The sequence below is a fragment of the Salmo trutta genome, chromosome 8, assembly GCF_901001165.1.
Source record: "Salmo trutta chromosome 8, fSalTru1.1, whole genome shotgun sequence".
Taxonomy (NCBI): Eukaryota; Metazoa; Chordata; class Actinopteri; order Salmoniformes; family Salmonidae; genus Salmo; species Salmo trutta.
Genome location: NC_042964.1, coordinates 29,898,535 through 29,912,503, shown reverse-complemented (window position 1 = coordinate 29,912,503; position 13,969 = coordinate 29,898,535). Strand labels below are relative to the sequence as shown.

The 13,969-nt window shown below is 43.6% G+C and overlaps 1 protein-coding gene across 5 annotated transcripts in view; it reads left to right on the top strand.

Annotated features, from left to right (window-relative positions):
- Window positions 1-13,969, top strand: part of LOC115198646 (chemokine-like protein TAFA-5) — a 191,140-nt gene that overhangs the window by 151,681 nt on the left and 25,490 nt on the right. The window lies entirely within an intron of this gene.

Sequence of the window (13,969 nt, the reverse complement as noted above, 5' to 3'; positions counted from 1 at the left end):
AGATATTACTGCACTGTCGGAACTAGAAGCACAAGCATTTTGCTACACTCGCATTAACATCTGCAAAGCATGTGTATGTGACCAATAAAATTAGATTTGATTTTATAGACAGAAAGAAGGAAAGATAGTGTAACAGGAATGCCAGGAGATAGTGAATAGAATGCAATGGCATCATGACATGTGGAGGGTGTTACTGATGGAGGGTGAATCTGATTAAAATGTTGTCGGATGGCTCAATGAGCTGCTAGTGGTGTGTGTTGTGCCTGTGTGCGTGCGTGCGGTGTGTTAGTGGTGTACTACAGGAGATAAACCGTGTGTAGAGTTGTGCCTTGTAATTTAATCCCATGGTCGAATGTTAGCGGAGCAGGGCCTCTTCATCTCGTTGTATCCTAGATTGGATTATTCATTGGGGCTTACAGGCTATCACAATCATTGTGAGCCTTGCAAACAACCCAGAAGGACCTACAATATTACCATGACCGTGTCACAAATGGCACCCTTTTCCATAGTGCTCTGATCAAAGGTAGTGCAATGTATAGGGAATAGGTTGACATTTGGGACGCAAACCATATTAACCAGACTCCACAATACGTCTTTATCAATTGAGGGTTGTCTGTCTTGGCCAGTCCTTCAGAAAGACTCCCAACATGTTTCCCGTTTCACCTGCAGTGAGTGGACACTTTCTATTTTTTTATTTTCTTCCAAGGGCTGAGCTCGATTACTTTTTCTCCTGAAACGTATCCATCAAGAACTGCACCTCAGCATTTTGTATGGGATTGATTGATCTGTCTATGACTGCTAGCGGCTGGCGGGGGCCCTAAATGTAGAGGGTAGTGTGTACGACCCAGTACATCACTGGGGCCAAGCATCCAGGACCTCTATACCAGGCGGTGTCAGAGGAAGGCCCTAAAAATTGTCAGAGACTCCAGCCACCCTAGTCATAGACTGTTCTCTCTGCTACTGCACGGCAAGCGGTACCAGAGCACGAAGTCTAGGTCCAAAATTCTTTAAGAAAAAATAAGTGATAAGTAAAACATAGATAAGTAAAAAATAACAGTAACAAATAATTAAAGAGCAGCAGTAAAATAGCAATAGCGAGGCTATATACAGGGGGTACTGGTACAGAGTCAATGTGAGGGGCACCGGTTAGTCGAAGTAATATTGTACATGTAGGTAGAGTTAAGGGATAGGTGTCCCGTCAACGAGACAGTTGTATATCATGCAGCGCCTTGTGTCATGATTGCAGATTTTAGAGAAACAACAAATGTCGGTACATATAAGTGTCTTATATCAGCTGAAAGCTTAAATTATTGTTAATATAACTGCACTGTCCAATGTACAGTAGCTAATACTGCGAAAGAACAACAAACAACAAAACAATTTTTTTACCGCGATAGTGTCACGGCTGTCGTAGGAATGAGCGGACCAAAGTGCAGCGTGTGTGTCGTTCCACATTTTATTTACACTGTGAAACTATGCAATACATAAATAAACTGAATAACAAAAACAACAAACCGTGACGCAGAGGTGAAAACATACACTGACTCAAAAATAATCTCCCACAAACCCAAACTAGAACATGAACATAGAAATAGAAAATATAGAAAAACACCCCTGTCTCGCCCTGGCCTACTCTACCATAGAAAATAACATCTTACTATGGTCAGGACGTGACAGTACCCCCCCCCCAAAGGTGCGGACTCCGACCGCACCTAAACAAAACAACAACAAACCCCCCCCTCAAAAAACAAAAAAAAACAAAAGGGAGGTTAACCTCTCTAGGGTAGGTGGCACCAAATCGTCCCACCTACGTAACAGCCAGTGGAATCCTGTGGCGCGTTATTCAAATACCTTAGAAATGCTATTACTTCAATTTCTCAAACATATGATTATTTTACAGCATTTTAAAGACAAGACTCTCGTTAATCTAACCACACTGTCCGATTTCAAAAAAGCTTTACAACGAAAGCAAAACATTAGATTATGTCAGCAGAGTACCCAGCCAGAAATAATCAGACACCCATTTTTCAAGCTAGCATATAATGTCACAAAAACCCAGAAGACAGCTAAATGCAGCACTAACCTTTGATGATCTTCATCAGATGACACACCTAGGACATTATGTTATACAATACATGCATGTTTTGTTCAATCAAGTTCATATTTATATCAAAAACCAGCTTTTTACATTAGCATGTGACGTTCAGAACTAGCATACCCCCCGCAAACTTCCGGCGAATTTACTAACAATTTACTAAATTACTCACGATAAACGTTCACAAAAAGCATAACAATTATTTTAAGAATTATAGATACAGAACTCCTCTATGCACTCCATATGTCCGATTTTTTAAATAGCTTTTTGGTGAAAGCACATTTTGCAATATTCTAAGTAGATAGCCCGGCATCACAGGGCTAGCTATTTAGACACCCAGCAAGTTTAGCCTTCACCAAACTCCGATTTACTATTAGAAAAGTTTGATTACCTTTGGTGTTCTTCGTCAGAATGCACTCCCAGGACTTCTACTTCAATAACAAATGTTGGTTTGGTCCCAAATAATCCATAGTTATGTTCAAACAGCGGCGTTTTGTTCGTGCGTTCAAGACACTATCCGAATGGTAAATAAGGGTTACGAGCACGGCGCATTTCATGACAAAAAAATTCTAAATATTCCATTACCGTACTTCGAAGCATGTCAACCGCTGTTTAAAATCAATTTTTATGCCATTTTTCTCGTAAAAAAGCAATAATTTTCCGACCGGGAATCTGCGTTTAGGTAAATAGACGACAGAAAATAAAGCACGGGATCGACTCGTGCACGCGCCTAAGCCCATTATCCTCTTATCGGCCACTTGCCAGAAGCGCAAATGTGTTTCAGCCTGGGGCTGGAATGACATCATTCAGCTTTTTCCCGGGCTCTGACAGCCTATGGGAGCCGTAGGAAGTGTCACGTTACAGCAACGATCCTCAGTCTTCAATAAACAGAGACAAGAAGAACAAGATCTTGTCAGACAGGCCACTTCCTGTTCAGAATCTTCTCAGGTTTTTGCCTGCCATATGAGTTCTGTTATACTCACAGACACCATTCAAACAGTTTTAGAAACGTTAGGGTGTTTTCTATCCAAAGCCAATAATTATTTGCATATTCTAGTTACTGGGTAGGAGTAGTAACCAGATTAAATCGGGTACGTTTTTTATCTGGTCGTGTAAATACTGCCCCCTAGCCCTAACAGGTTAACTACTGTCTATGGCGGCTCTGGTGCAGTAAACATAACCTTCTTATCCCGTGGATCCTCCAACAGAGGAGGCGGCTCTGGTTCCGGGCGTAACCGCTGCTCCGCCCGCTGATCCCTCTGCTTCTGTGCCACCGGACCGTGGATCATCGCCGGAGGCTCTGTACTGCAGACCGCCGCTGGAGGTTCCGGACTGAAGGTTCCGGACTGGGGAACGTCGCTGGAGGTTCCGGACTGGGGAACGTCGCTGAAGGTTCCGGACTGGGGAACGTCGCTGGAGGTTCCGGACTGGGGAACGTCGCTGAAGGTTACGGACTGGGGAGCGTCGCTGAAGGTTCCGGCCTGGGGAACGTTGCTGGAGGTTCCGGACTATGGGCTGTCTCAGGAGGTTCCGGACTGTGGGCCGTCTCAGGAGGTTCCGGACTGTGGGCCGTCTCAGGAGGTTCCTGACTGTGGGCCGTCTCAGGAGGTTCCGGACTGTGGGCCGTCTCAGGAGGTTCCGGACTGTGGGCCGTCTCAGGAGGTTCCGCGCCGTGGGCCGTCTCAGGAGGTTCCGCGCCGTGGATCGTCTATGCAGGCTCCGCGCCGTGGATCGTCACTGCAGGCTCCGCGCCATGGATCGTCACTGCAGGCTCCGCGCCATGGATCGTCACTGCAGGCTCCGCGCCATGGATCGTCACTGCAGGCTCCGCACCATGGATCGTCACTGCAGGCTCCGCGCCATGGATCGTCACTGCAGGCTCCGCGCCATGGATCATCCCTACAGGCTCCGGGCCATGGGTCATCCCTACAGGCTTCTTGCCATGGATTATCCCTACAGGCTACGGGCCATGGATCATCACTGGAGGCTTCGGACCATGAATCATCACTGGAGGCTTCTTATGTGGTACCGGAACAGGTCTCACCGGACTGGGGAACGCCGCTGGAGGCTCCGGACTGGGGGACGTCGCCGGAAGCTCCGGACTGGGAACTGTCGCCGGAAGCTCTGGACTGGAAAGACACACTGGAGGCCTGATGCGTGGGGCTGGCACAGGTGGCGCCAGACTGGTGACACGCACCTCACGGTAAGCACGAGGAGTTGGCTCAGGTCTCCAACCTGACTCTGCCAATCTCCCCGTGTGCCCCCCCAAAATTGTTTTTGGAGGGGCTGCCTCTCATGGTTCCCTTGTTGCCGTGCTCTCGCTGCCTCCACCTGTTCCCATGGGAGGTGCTTTTCTCCTGCCCCTAAATCCTCCAAAGCCCTGGATATACTCCTCCTTATCTCCTCAATAGTCCACTGGTCCATACCATGCTGCTTGGTCCTTTGGTGGTGGGAGATTCTGTCACGGATGTCGTAGGAATGAGCAGACCAAAGTGCAACGTGTGTTGTTCCACATTTTATTTACACTGTGAAACTATGCAATACATAAATAAACTGAATAACAACCAACCGTGATGCAGAGGTGAAAACATACACTGACTCAAAAATAATCTCCCACAAACCCAGGTGGAAAAGAACCCTACTTAAGTATGATCTCCAATTAGAGACAACGAGGACCAGCTGCCTCTAATTGGAGATCATACCAAACAAAACCAACATAGAAATACAAAACTAGAACATGAACATAGAAATGGAAAACATAGAAAACACCCCCTTGTCACGCCCTGACCTACTCTACCATAGAAAATATCATCTTACTATGGTCAGAACGTGACAGATAGGTTTGATAAATTCACCTCTGAAAGTGAAATGTGTACTTACATTCTGAAATTGTGCTCTGATTTATCATCCAAAGGGTCCCAGAGATAACATGAAGTGTTGTTTTGTTAGATAAAATCCTTTTTCATATCTTAAAATGGTCCATATAGCATGCATGATCGATTTTTTGTTTCCACTCACTCAATTTGCAAAGAAAGGAATCTGTGAAAATATAACCCTAAACGTTGTTTCAACCAGTCAAATCATGTTTGTATGTATTCCTCAGAGATCCTAGAACGTAATCAGACTTCACTGTATCATTAGGGGTGTAGTATATCCTATAGGACACCAAATTTGGTCACGGCACGCTGATGACGTGGGCGGTCTTCACTTGAACGATTGACTTTGTCAAATAAGCACCAATCGGGGTCAAACAAAGCTAGCTAGATAGCTAATGAGCTTGGCTTTGCGGGAGTGTCCGGAAACCCTGTATCTGTCATAAAATGTAGCTACTAACCTTGTGCGACTGCATGCCTTTTCCTTTTGGACAATATTCAGAGTTATGAAGTTATGAAAACTGGTTGTTTTGCAAATGTTGAACTTATATAATGGCTGCTAATACTGGAAAAGCTAAATCAAAGTCTAAGTATACAGATTTGATGATATTCTTTCAGAAAAATGTAATATGAATGCAAATGTCTCCTTCACGATTTGCCCAAATGTACCTGGGTGACTTCACACTAAATATCATGTAGTTCGCTCATACTTCCAAGATGGCATAGCAGTCAGACGTCCTTTGTCCTCGTCTTGTCGTGTCCCGTATATATATATATATATATTACATATTTTCTTCACATATCTTTTTATATATTTTTTTTCAAAAAACTCAACTTCAAAACACTCTCCTGCAAACCGCCTCACCAATTGTTTAAAAAAAAACTATTATTCACCTCAAATCTGAAATCCACAACAGAAGCTAGACAGAAGTTAGCCAGAAGTTAGCCAGTTCACTGGCTAACATTAGTATTCAGCTAACCACGGTTGGCGGTCATCAGCTATCCTTTAGCTCGAAAAGCAATCGCCAATTTTTGTACAACTCGACTCAGACCAGAGCATACAGGACCTATTTTATCTCCATATCCCCGGATTTCTACCGCAAGCTCTGGACATTTACACCTGGATCTTGCAGCTAGCTAGCTAGCTGCTATCCGAGTGACTATTAGCTAACGTCGGTCCGGAGCATACATCAATTATTCTGGAGCTAGCCAGCTGAAGAGTTCCATCAGCCACTCCTGGGCTACAATAACCTATCCGGACCGGTTTTACTGCCGATGCGGAGCCCCACCGGGCCTTCATGACTGGACTACTGACGTTATCTGCCCGAGGGAGTTATCCAACTGGCCCCTCCGTCGCGACGTAACCTGAACGCCCATCTGCGGCCCGCTAATCGTTAGCTGTCTTATCGGCTACTATCTGAATAGGTCTATCGGACAATTTTCTTGGGCCACTATAACTATAACGCCAATTTGATTGGTCCCCTCTACCACACGGAACCCCACTAATCTACCGACGGAAACGCACGAGGTGGCTAAAAACAGACCATCTTCTGCCAGCTTGTTACCCATGGCCCGTCTAGCTGTCTGAATCGCCATGACCCCAACCAACCTCACTACTCACTGGACCCTTATGTTCACTCGACTAAGCATGCCTCTCCTTAATGTCAATATGCCTTGTCCATTGCTGTTCTGGTTAGTGTTTATTGGCTTATTTCACTGTAGAGCCTCTAGCCCTGCTCATTATACCTTATCCAACCTTTCAGTTCCACCACCCACATGCGATGACATCACCCGTTTTCAATGATGTTTCTAGAGACAATATCTCTCTCATCATCACTCAATGCCTAGGTTTACCTCCACTGTATTCACATCCTACCATACCTTTGTCTGTACATTATACCTTGAAGCTATTTTATCGCCCCCAGAAACCTGCTCCTTTTACTCTCTGTTTCGGACGTCCTAGACGACCAATTCTCATAGCTTTTAGCCGTACCCTTTCCTACTCCTCCTCTGTTCTTCTGGCGATGTAGAGGTGAATCCAGGCCCTGCAGTGCCTAGCTCCACTCCTATTCCCCAGGCGCTCTCTTTTGATGACTTCTGTAACCGTAATAGCCTTGGTTTCATGCATGTTAACATTAGAAGCCTCCTCCCTAAGTTTGTTTTATTTACTGCTTTAGCACACTCTGCCAACCCGGATGTCCTAGCCGTGTCTGAATCCTGGCTTAGGAAGACCATCAAAAACTCTGAAATCTTCATCCCTAACTACAACATTTTCAGACAAGATAGAACGGCCAAAGGGGGCGGTGTTGCAATCTACTGCAGAGAGAGCCTGCACAGTTCTGGTCTACTATCCAGGTCTGTACCCAAACAATTTGAACTTCTACTTTTAAAAATCCACCTCTCTAAAAACAAGTCTCTCAACGTTGCCGCCTGCTATAGACCACCCTCTGCCCCCAGCTGTAAACGACCAAACAAACTGATTGCTCCCCAACTATCTTCAGAGCTCGTTCTGCTAGGTGACCTAAACTGGGACATGCTTAACACCCCAGCCATCCTACAATCTAAGCTTGATGCCCTCAATCTCACACAAATGATCAATGAACCTACCAGGTACCACCCCAAAGCCGTAAACACGGGCACCCTCATAGATATCATCCTAACCAACTTGCCCTCTAAATACACCTCTGCTGTTTTCAAACAAGATCTCAGCGATCACTGCCTCATTGCCTGCATCCGTAATGGGTCAGCGGTCAAACGACCTCCACTCATCACTGTCAAACGCTCCCTGAAACACTTCAGCGAGCAGGCCTTTCTAATCGACCTGGCCCGGGTATCCTGGAAGGATATTGACCTCATCCCGTCAGTAGAGGATGTCTGGTTATTTTTTTTAAATGCCTTCCTCACCATCTTAAATAAGCATGCCCCATTCAAGAAATTTAGAACCAGGAACAGATATAGCCCTTGGTTCTCTCCAGACCTGACTGCCCTTAACCAATACAAAAACATCCTGTGGCGTTCTGCATTAGCATCGAACAGCCCCCGTGATATGCAGCTTTTCAGGGATGTTAGAAACCAATATACACAGGCAGTTAGAAAAGCCAAGGCTAGCTTTTTAAAGCAGAAATCTGCTTCCAGCAACACAAACTCAAAAAAGTTCTGGGACACTGTAAAGTCCTTGGAGAATAAGAGCACATTTTCTCAGCTGCCCACTGCACTGAGGATAGGAAACTCTGTCACCACCGACAAATCCACTATAATTGAGAATTTAAATAAGCATTTTTCTACGGCTGGCCATGCTTTCCATCTGGTTACCCCTACCCCGGTCAACAGCACTGCACCCCCCACAGCAACTCGCCCAAGCCTTCCCCATTTCTCCTTCTCCCAAATCCAGTCAGCTGATGTTCTGAAAGAGTTGCAAAATCTGGACCCCTACAAATCAGCCGGGCTAGACAATCTGGACCCTTTCTTTCTAAAATTATTGCCGAAATTGTTGCAACCCCTATTACTAGCCTGTTCAACCTCTCTTTCGTGTTGTGTGAGATTCCCAAAGATTGGAAAGCAGCTGCGGTCATCCCCCTCTTCAAAGGGGGGACACTCTTGGCCCAAACTGCTACAGACCTATATCTATCCTACCCTGCCGTTCTAAGGTCTTCGAAAGCCAAGTCAACAAACAGATTACCGACCATTTCGAATCCCACCGCACCTTCTCCGCTATGCAATCTGGTTTCAGAGCTGGTCATGGGTGCACCTCAGCCACGCTCAAGGTCCTAAACAATATCTTAACCGCCATCGTTAAGAAACAATACTGTGCAGCCGTATTCATTAACCTGGCCAAGTCTTTCGACTCTGTCAATCACCACATCCTCATCGGCAGACTCAGTAGTCTTGGTTTCTCAAATGATTGCCTCGCCTGGTTCACCAACTACTTCTCTGATAGAGTTCAGTGTATGAAATTGGAGGGCCTGTTGTTCGGATCTCTGGCAGTCTCTATGGGGGTGCCACGGGGTTCAATTCTTGGGCCGACTCTCTTCTCTCTATACATCATTGATGTCGCTCTTGCTGCTGGTGAGTCTCTGATCCACCTCAACGCAGACAACACCATTCTGTATACTTCTTGGCCCTTCTTTGGACACTGTGTTAACTACCCTCCAGACGAGCTTCAATGCCATACAACTCTCCTTCCGTGGCCTCCAACTGCTCTTAAAAAGAAGTAAAACTAAATGCATGCTCTTCAACCGATCGCTGCCAGCACCTGCCAGCCCGTCAAGCATCACTACTCTGGACGGTTCTGACTTAGAATATGGGGACATCTACAAATACCTAGGTGTCTGGTTAGACTGTAAACTCTCCTTCCAGACTCACATCAAACATCTCCAATCCAAAGTTAAATCTAGAATTGGCTTCCTATTTCGCAACAAAGCATCCTTCACTCATGCTGCCAAACATACCCTCGTAAAACTGACCATCCTACCGATCCTCGATTTCGGCGATGTCATTTACGAAATAGCCTCCAATACCCTACTCAATAAATTGGATGCAGTCTATCACAGTGCCATCCGTTTTGTCACCAAAGCCCCATATACTACCCATCACTGCGACCTGTACGCTCTCGTTGGCTGGCCCTCGCTTCATACTTGTCGCCAAACCCACTGGCTCCAGGTCATCTACAAGACCCTGCTAGGTAAAGTCCCCCCTTATCTCAGCTCGCTGGTCACCATAGCAGCACCCACCTGTAGCACGCGCTCCAGCAGGTATATCTCACTGGTCACCCCCAAAGCCAATTCCTCCTTCGGCCGCCTCTCCTTCCAGTTCTCTGCTGCCAATGACTGGAACGAACTACAAAAATCTCTGAAACTGGAAACACTTATCTCCCTCACTAGCTTTAAGCACCAGCTGTCAGAGCAGCTCACAGATTACTGCACCTGTACATAGCCCATCTATAATTTAGCCCAAACAACTACCTCTTCCCCTACTGTATTTATTTATTTTGCTCCTTTGCACCCCATTATTTATATTTCTACTTTGCACTTTCTTCCACTGCAAATCTACCATTCCAGTGTTTTACTTGCTATATTGTATGTACTTCACCATCATGGCCTTTTTTTGCCTTTACTTCCCTTATCTCACCTAATTTGCTCACATTGTACATAGACTTATTTTTCTACTGTATTATTGACTGTATGTTTGTTTTACTTCATGTGTAAGTCTGTGTTGTTGTATGTGTCAAACTGCTTTGCTTTATCTTGGCCAGGTCGCAATTGTAAATGACAACTTGTTCTCAACTTGCCTACCTGGTGTAAATAAACGTGAAATGAATAAATAAATAATACTTCAAGTTTTCCGTCTGAAACTTTGCAAGCACACTGCTTCCATCTTGTGGACACCCTCGGAATTACAACCAGAGTGATGGCTTGAACTGGGACCTTTCGCTTGCATTTTAAGGACGGTAGTTGAAAAAAGACGGTTATTTTTTTCTTTTGTATTTTCGTCTACCAGAGCTATTGTGTTAAATTCTCCTACATTCAATTCACATTTCCACAAACGTCAATGTGTTTCCTTCAAATTGTACCAAGAACATGCATATCCTTGCTTCAGGGCCTGAGCTCCAGCCATTTCGATTTGGTATGTCATTTTAGGCAAAAATTTAACAAAAGTGGGCTATCCCTAAGAAGTTGGGCTTGTAAGTAAGCATTGTAAGGTCTACTCCTGTTGTATTCAGCGCATGTGACAAATACAATTTGACTTGATGTGAATGTGAGTGTGTGTGCATGCTAGCGAGCGTGCATGGATGTGAATGTGAAGTAAGAGAAGCCTGTCCTGGAGCATAATTGATTGCTCTTGTGTGGTCATTGTGTGAACAACCACAGCACAGGGAGCGAAAGTGACACGACGCAATGTGAAAACAGGCCTAAAGCAGATCCCATTGAGCCTTGATTACTGTTGCTCTACATTTCTCTATTAGATCCAACATTAGGACTGATTAGGCCTTTTGTCTGAAGGCGTGTTGTGTTACGACACTCCTGAGTTGATTGTTGAGTTGTGTTCAAGTGTTGTTTGTGTTGATACAATTAGCTTATTACAAAGGAACATTTCAGAAGTAAAACATTTATTAAATCGATTGCAGAATGTGGCAATAAGAATTATGAGTGTTTTGCAATGTTTAATCATTGTAAAGCTTCACAGAACATATTTTTTTAGAGTACATTTGTTTAATCAAGTCTCATGAATAGGAGGGAACTGCTTCTATGATCTATGCTAGATTCTAATATATATTCAAGGTGACCTCTGTAAGTTATAGGCACACAGCAAATTCTCCAGTGTTAAAGCAACACTGACAGTGATAAAAGTACTTTTTCTCTCATGACTAACTACCAGGATGTTTCAAAATACATGCTGAGTGGGCACGGAGCTTATATTTATGAGCTCGCCTTGATTGACAGCTTTTTGAAAAGCCTATGTCAAGCAACTTGGATGCAGTGAGCAGTGTTGCAGTAAAATCATCTCAAGCAAATTTGGTGATAAGCAACATTGAAATTGCAATTCTCTCTCTAATATATACATATATATCGCCTGTTTGGCATGTCTCTTGTGATGCTCTTCACAGCAGCACTGACGGATGTGTTCACTTGACAACTACGTCAGAGTTTTGAACCACCCTCCCCCCTTTTGTTCCATGCTGGCTGATGACCTAGCTAGCAAGCAACTAGCTAACACCAGACACAGATGAAAGGGGAGACATATCTTTGCCATAGAGGAATAGGGTAATATTTTAATTATATACTGAACAAAAATATAAATGCAACATGCAACAATTTCATTTTCTTTACTGAGTTACAGTTCATATAAGGAAATGACATGACTTGGCAGAGGTGCTGCCATGGGTGGGCACCATGGGTGGGCCCCAAAAAAGGGCTTTACAGGAAAAAAGTACTCCTAAGCCCCCCCCCCCTTTTTGTCCCCAGCACAAGGTGCGCCTGTGTATTGATCATGCTATTTATCAGCTTCTTGGATAGATTATCTTGGCAAAGGAGAAATGCTCACTAACAAGGATATAAACAAATTTGTGCACAACATTTGAGAGAAATAAGCTTTTTGAGCATACAGTGGTTTGTCCTTTAAAAGTTGCAGCATACAGCAGCACAGCTTGCTGGTGCCACAGAATTGTATAGCACATTATTTAAGTGCCAACCACTGGTACCATTAATGCTAGTTAGTGCTAGTTTGACAACCAGAGGGCATCTTTGAGAAGCATTTGATAGCCTTCAATAGTGGCTGTACTAGTCGATTTAACAAAAAAATTGTAAGAACATAGTATATGGGAATGATTTTAAGAAATGTTGCTTAGTTAATTTGGTTAATATTATGGTTTTCTATTCCAAGAAAAAGGAAAAACCCTCTTGGTTTCCATTAGGATGGAACGGAAAATATTGGTGCTGTACAACGTGACGGTTGGGAGTAGGCTACACAGTACTGGGCTATTTAGCTAAATAATCCCAATGTCGTGCGGGAACACAGGAGACCAGGCTTCAATTCCCTGATGGGGAGGAAGAAGTAGGCTGTCTTTGTAAATAAGAATTTGTTCTTAACTGATTCTATATGTGTTATTTCATAGTTGCGATGTATTCAACAATGTAGAAAATAGCAAAGAATTAAGAAAAACCCTGGAATGAGTAGGTGTGTCCAAACTTTTGAGGCAATCAAGACGTTTTGGCTAGAGAAATTGACAATACTACAATGCAACAAATACATTGATCATCTCAGCAAGGTTTTTTTACCCGTGGTCGTGGAGCTGGGTGGAAGTGCAACTAAAATGTAGTTTAAATAACCATCTGCATTTTGAATGTATTTTTTTCTAGTTATTTTATTAACGAAAGCATAAAGTTGTTGATGAAGAAATACTGTTCTGCTGTTTTGAGTTAGAAATGTAACACTTCAGAGTACTTAAACATCGAATACATTGCAGGTAGGGGGATGTTCACACAGGATGTTCACACCTACAGTAGCCGGGCTATAAAGAGTCTATTGTCCTGCTAATCAGGCTACAAGTGTTTCAAGACCTGTTTTCAAAATGTCACCAGCTGTCCATCACTACTGTAAATAAAAACACAACATCTTGTTTACATTCTTTATTGTAACCACAATGTCACAAATCATTTGTATCTACCTTTCCAATTACTTTTAGAGTTTGGGATTAATTTGATTAATATTATGGTGTTTATATTCCAAGAAAAACAAAAAACCCTCTTTGTTTCCATTAGGATGGAACGGAAAATATGGCGCTGTACAACGTGACGGTCAGGAGTAGGCTACACAGTACTGGGCTATTTAGCTAAAGAATCCCCGTGTTGTGCGCAGGGACCGGGGTTCAATTCCCCAACGGGGGAGGAAGGAGTAGGTTGTCCATGTAAATAAGAATTTGTTCTTAACTGACTTGCCTAGTTAAATAAAGGTTACACTAAGAGCATAACATTTCTACACTATAATTTTAGTCGGAGACTAAAATCTCATTGATTCATCACCCTCCATTGACCCCAATATATACATTCATTATACATGTAAAGTAATCAATAAGTTCTAGTATGGTAACATTAATAAGTGTATTTCAAGCTAGAATCCAACAATGGGAATGTTTTACTCTCCACAGAGTAAAACTGACACAATCACACTCTCACACTCAACACTGGTTATTAACAGGTTATTAACGCCAATACTGAGGTTATTTTATACCACTGCATGTTCATTTAACATTTGAATCAACACTAGACATGTTCAACTGAAAAATCAACACTAGATAACACTGGCCAATTTGCTGTGTATGGATCAAAACATATGTATCTTTCTTGCGTATGGTTTATTACTAGATCTGAATATCATAGGTGTCATGACAGAATATGGCAATATATTCCATTGTAACAATTCACCCTCTGTGTTTTGCTCGTCTCCCATTGCTTCACGATCTCATTTACAGATGGAAAATGTATCTCTCTCTCTATAGATGTCT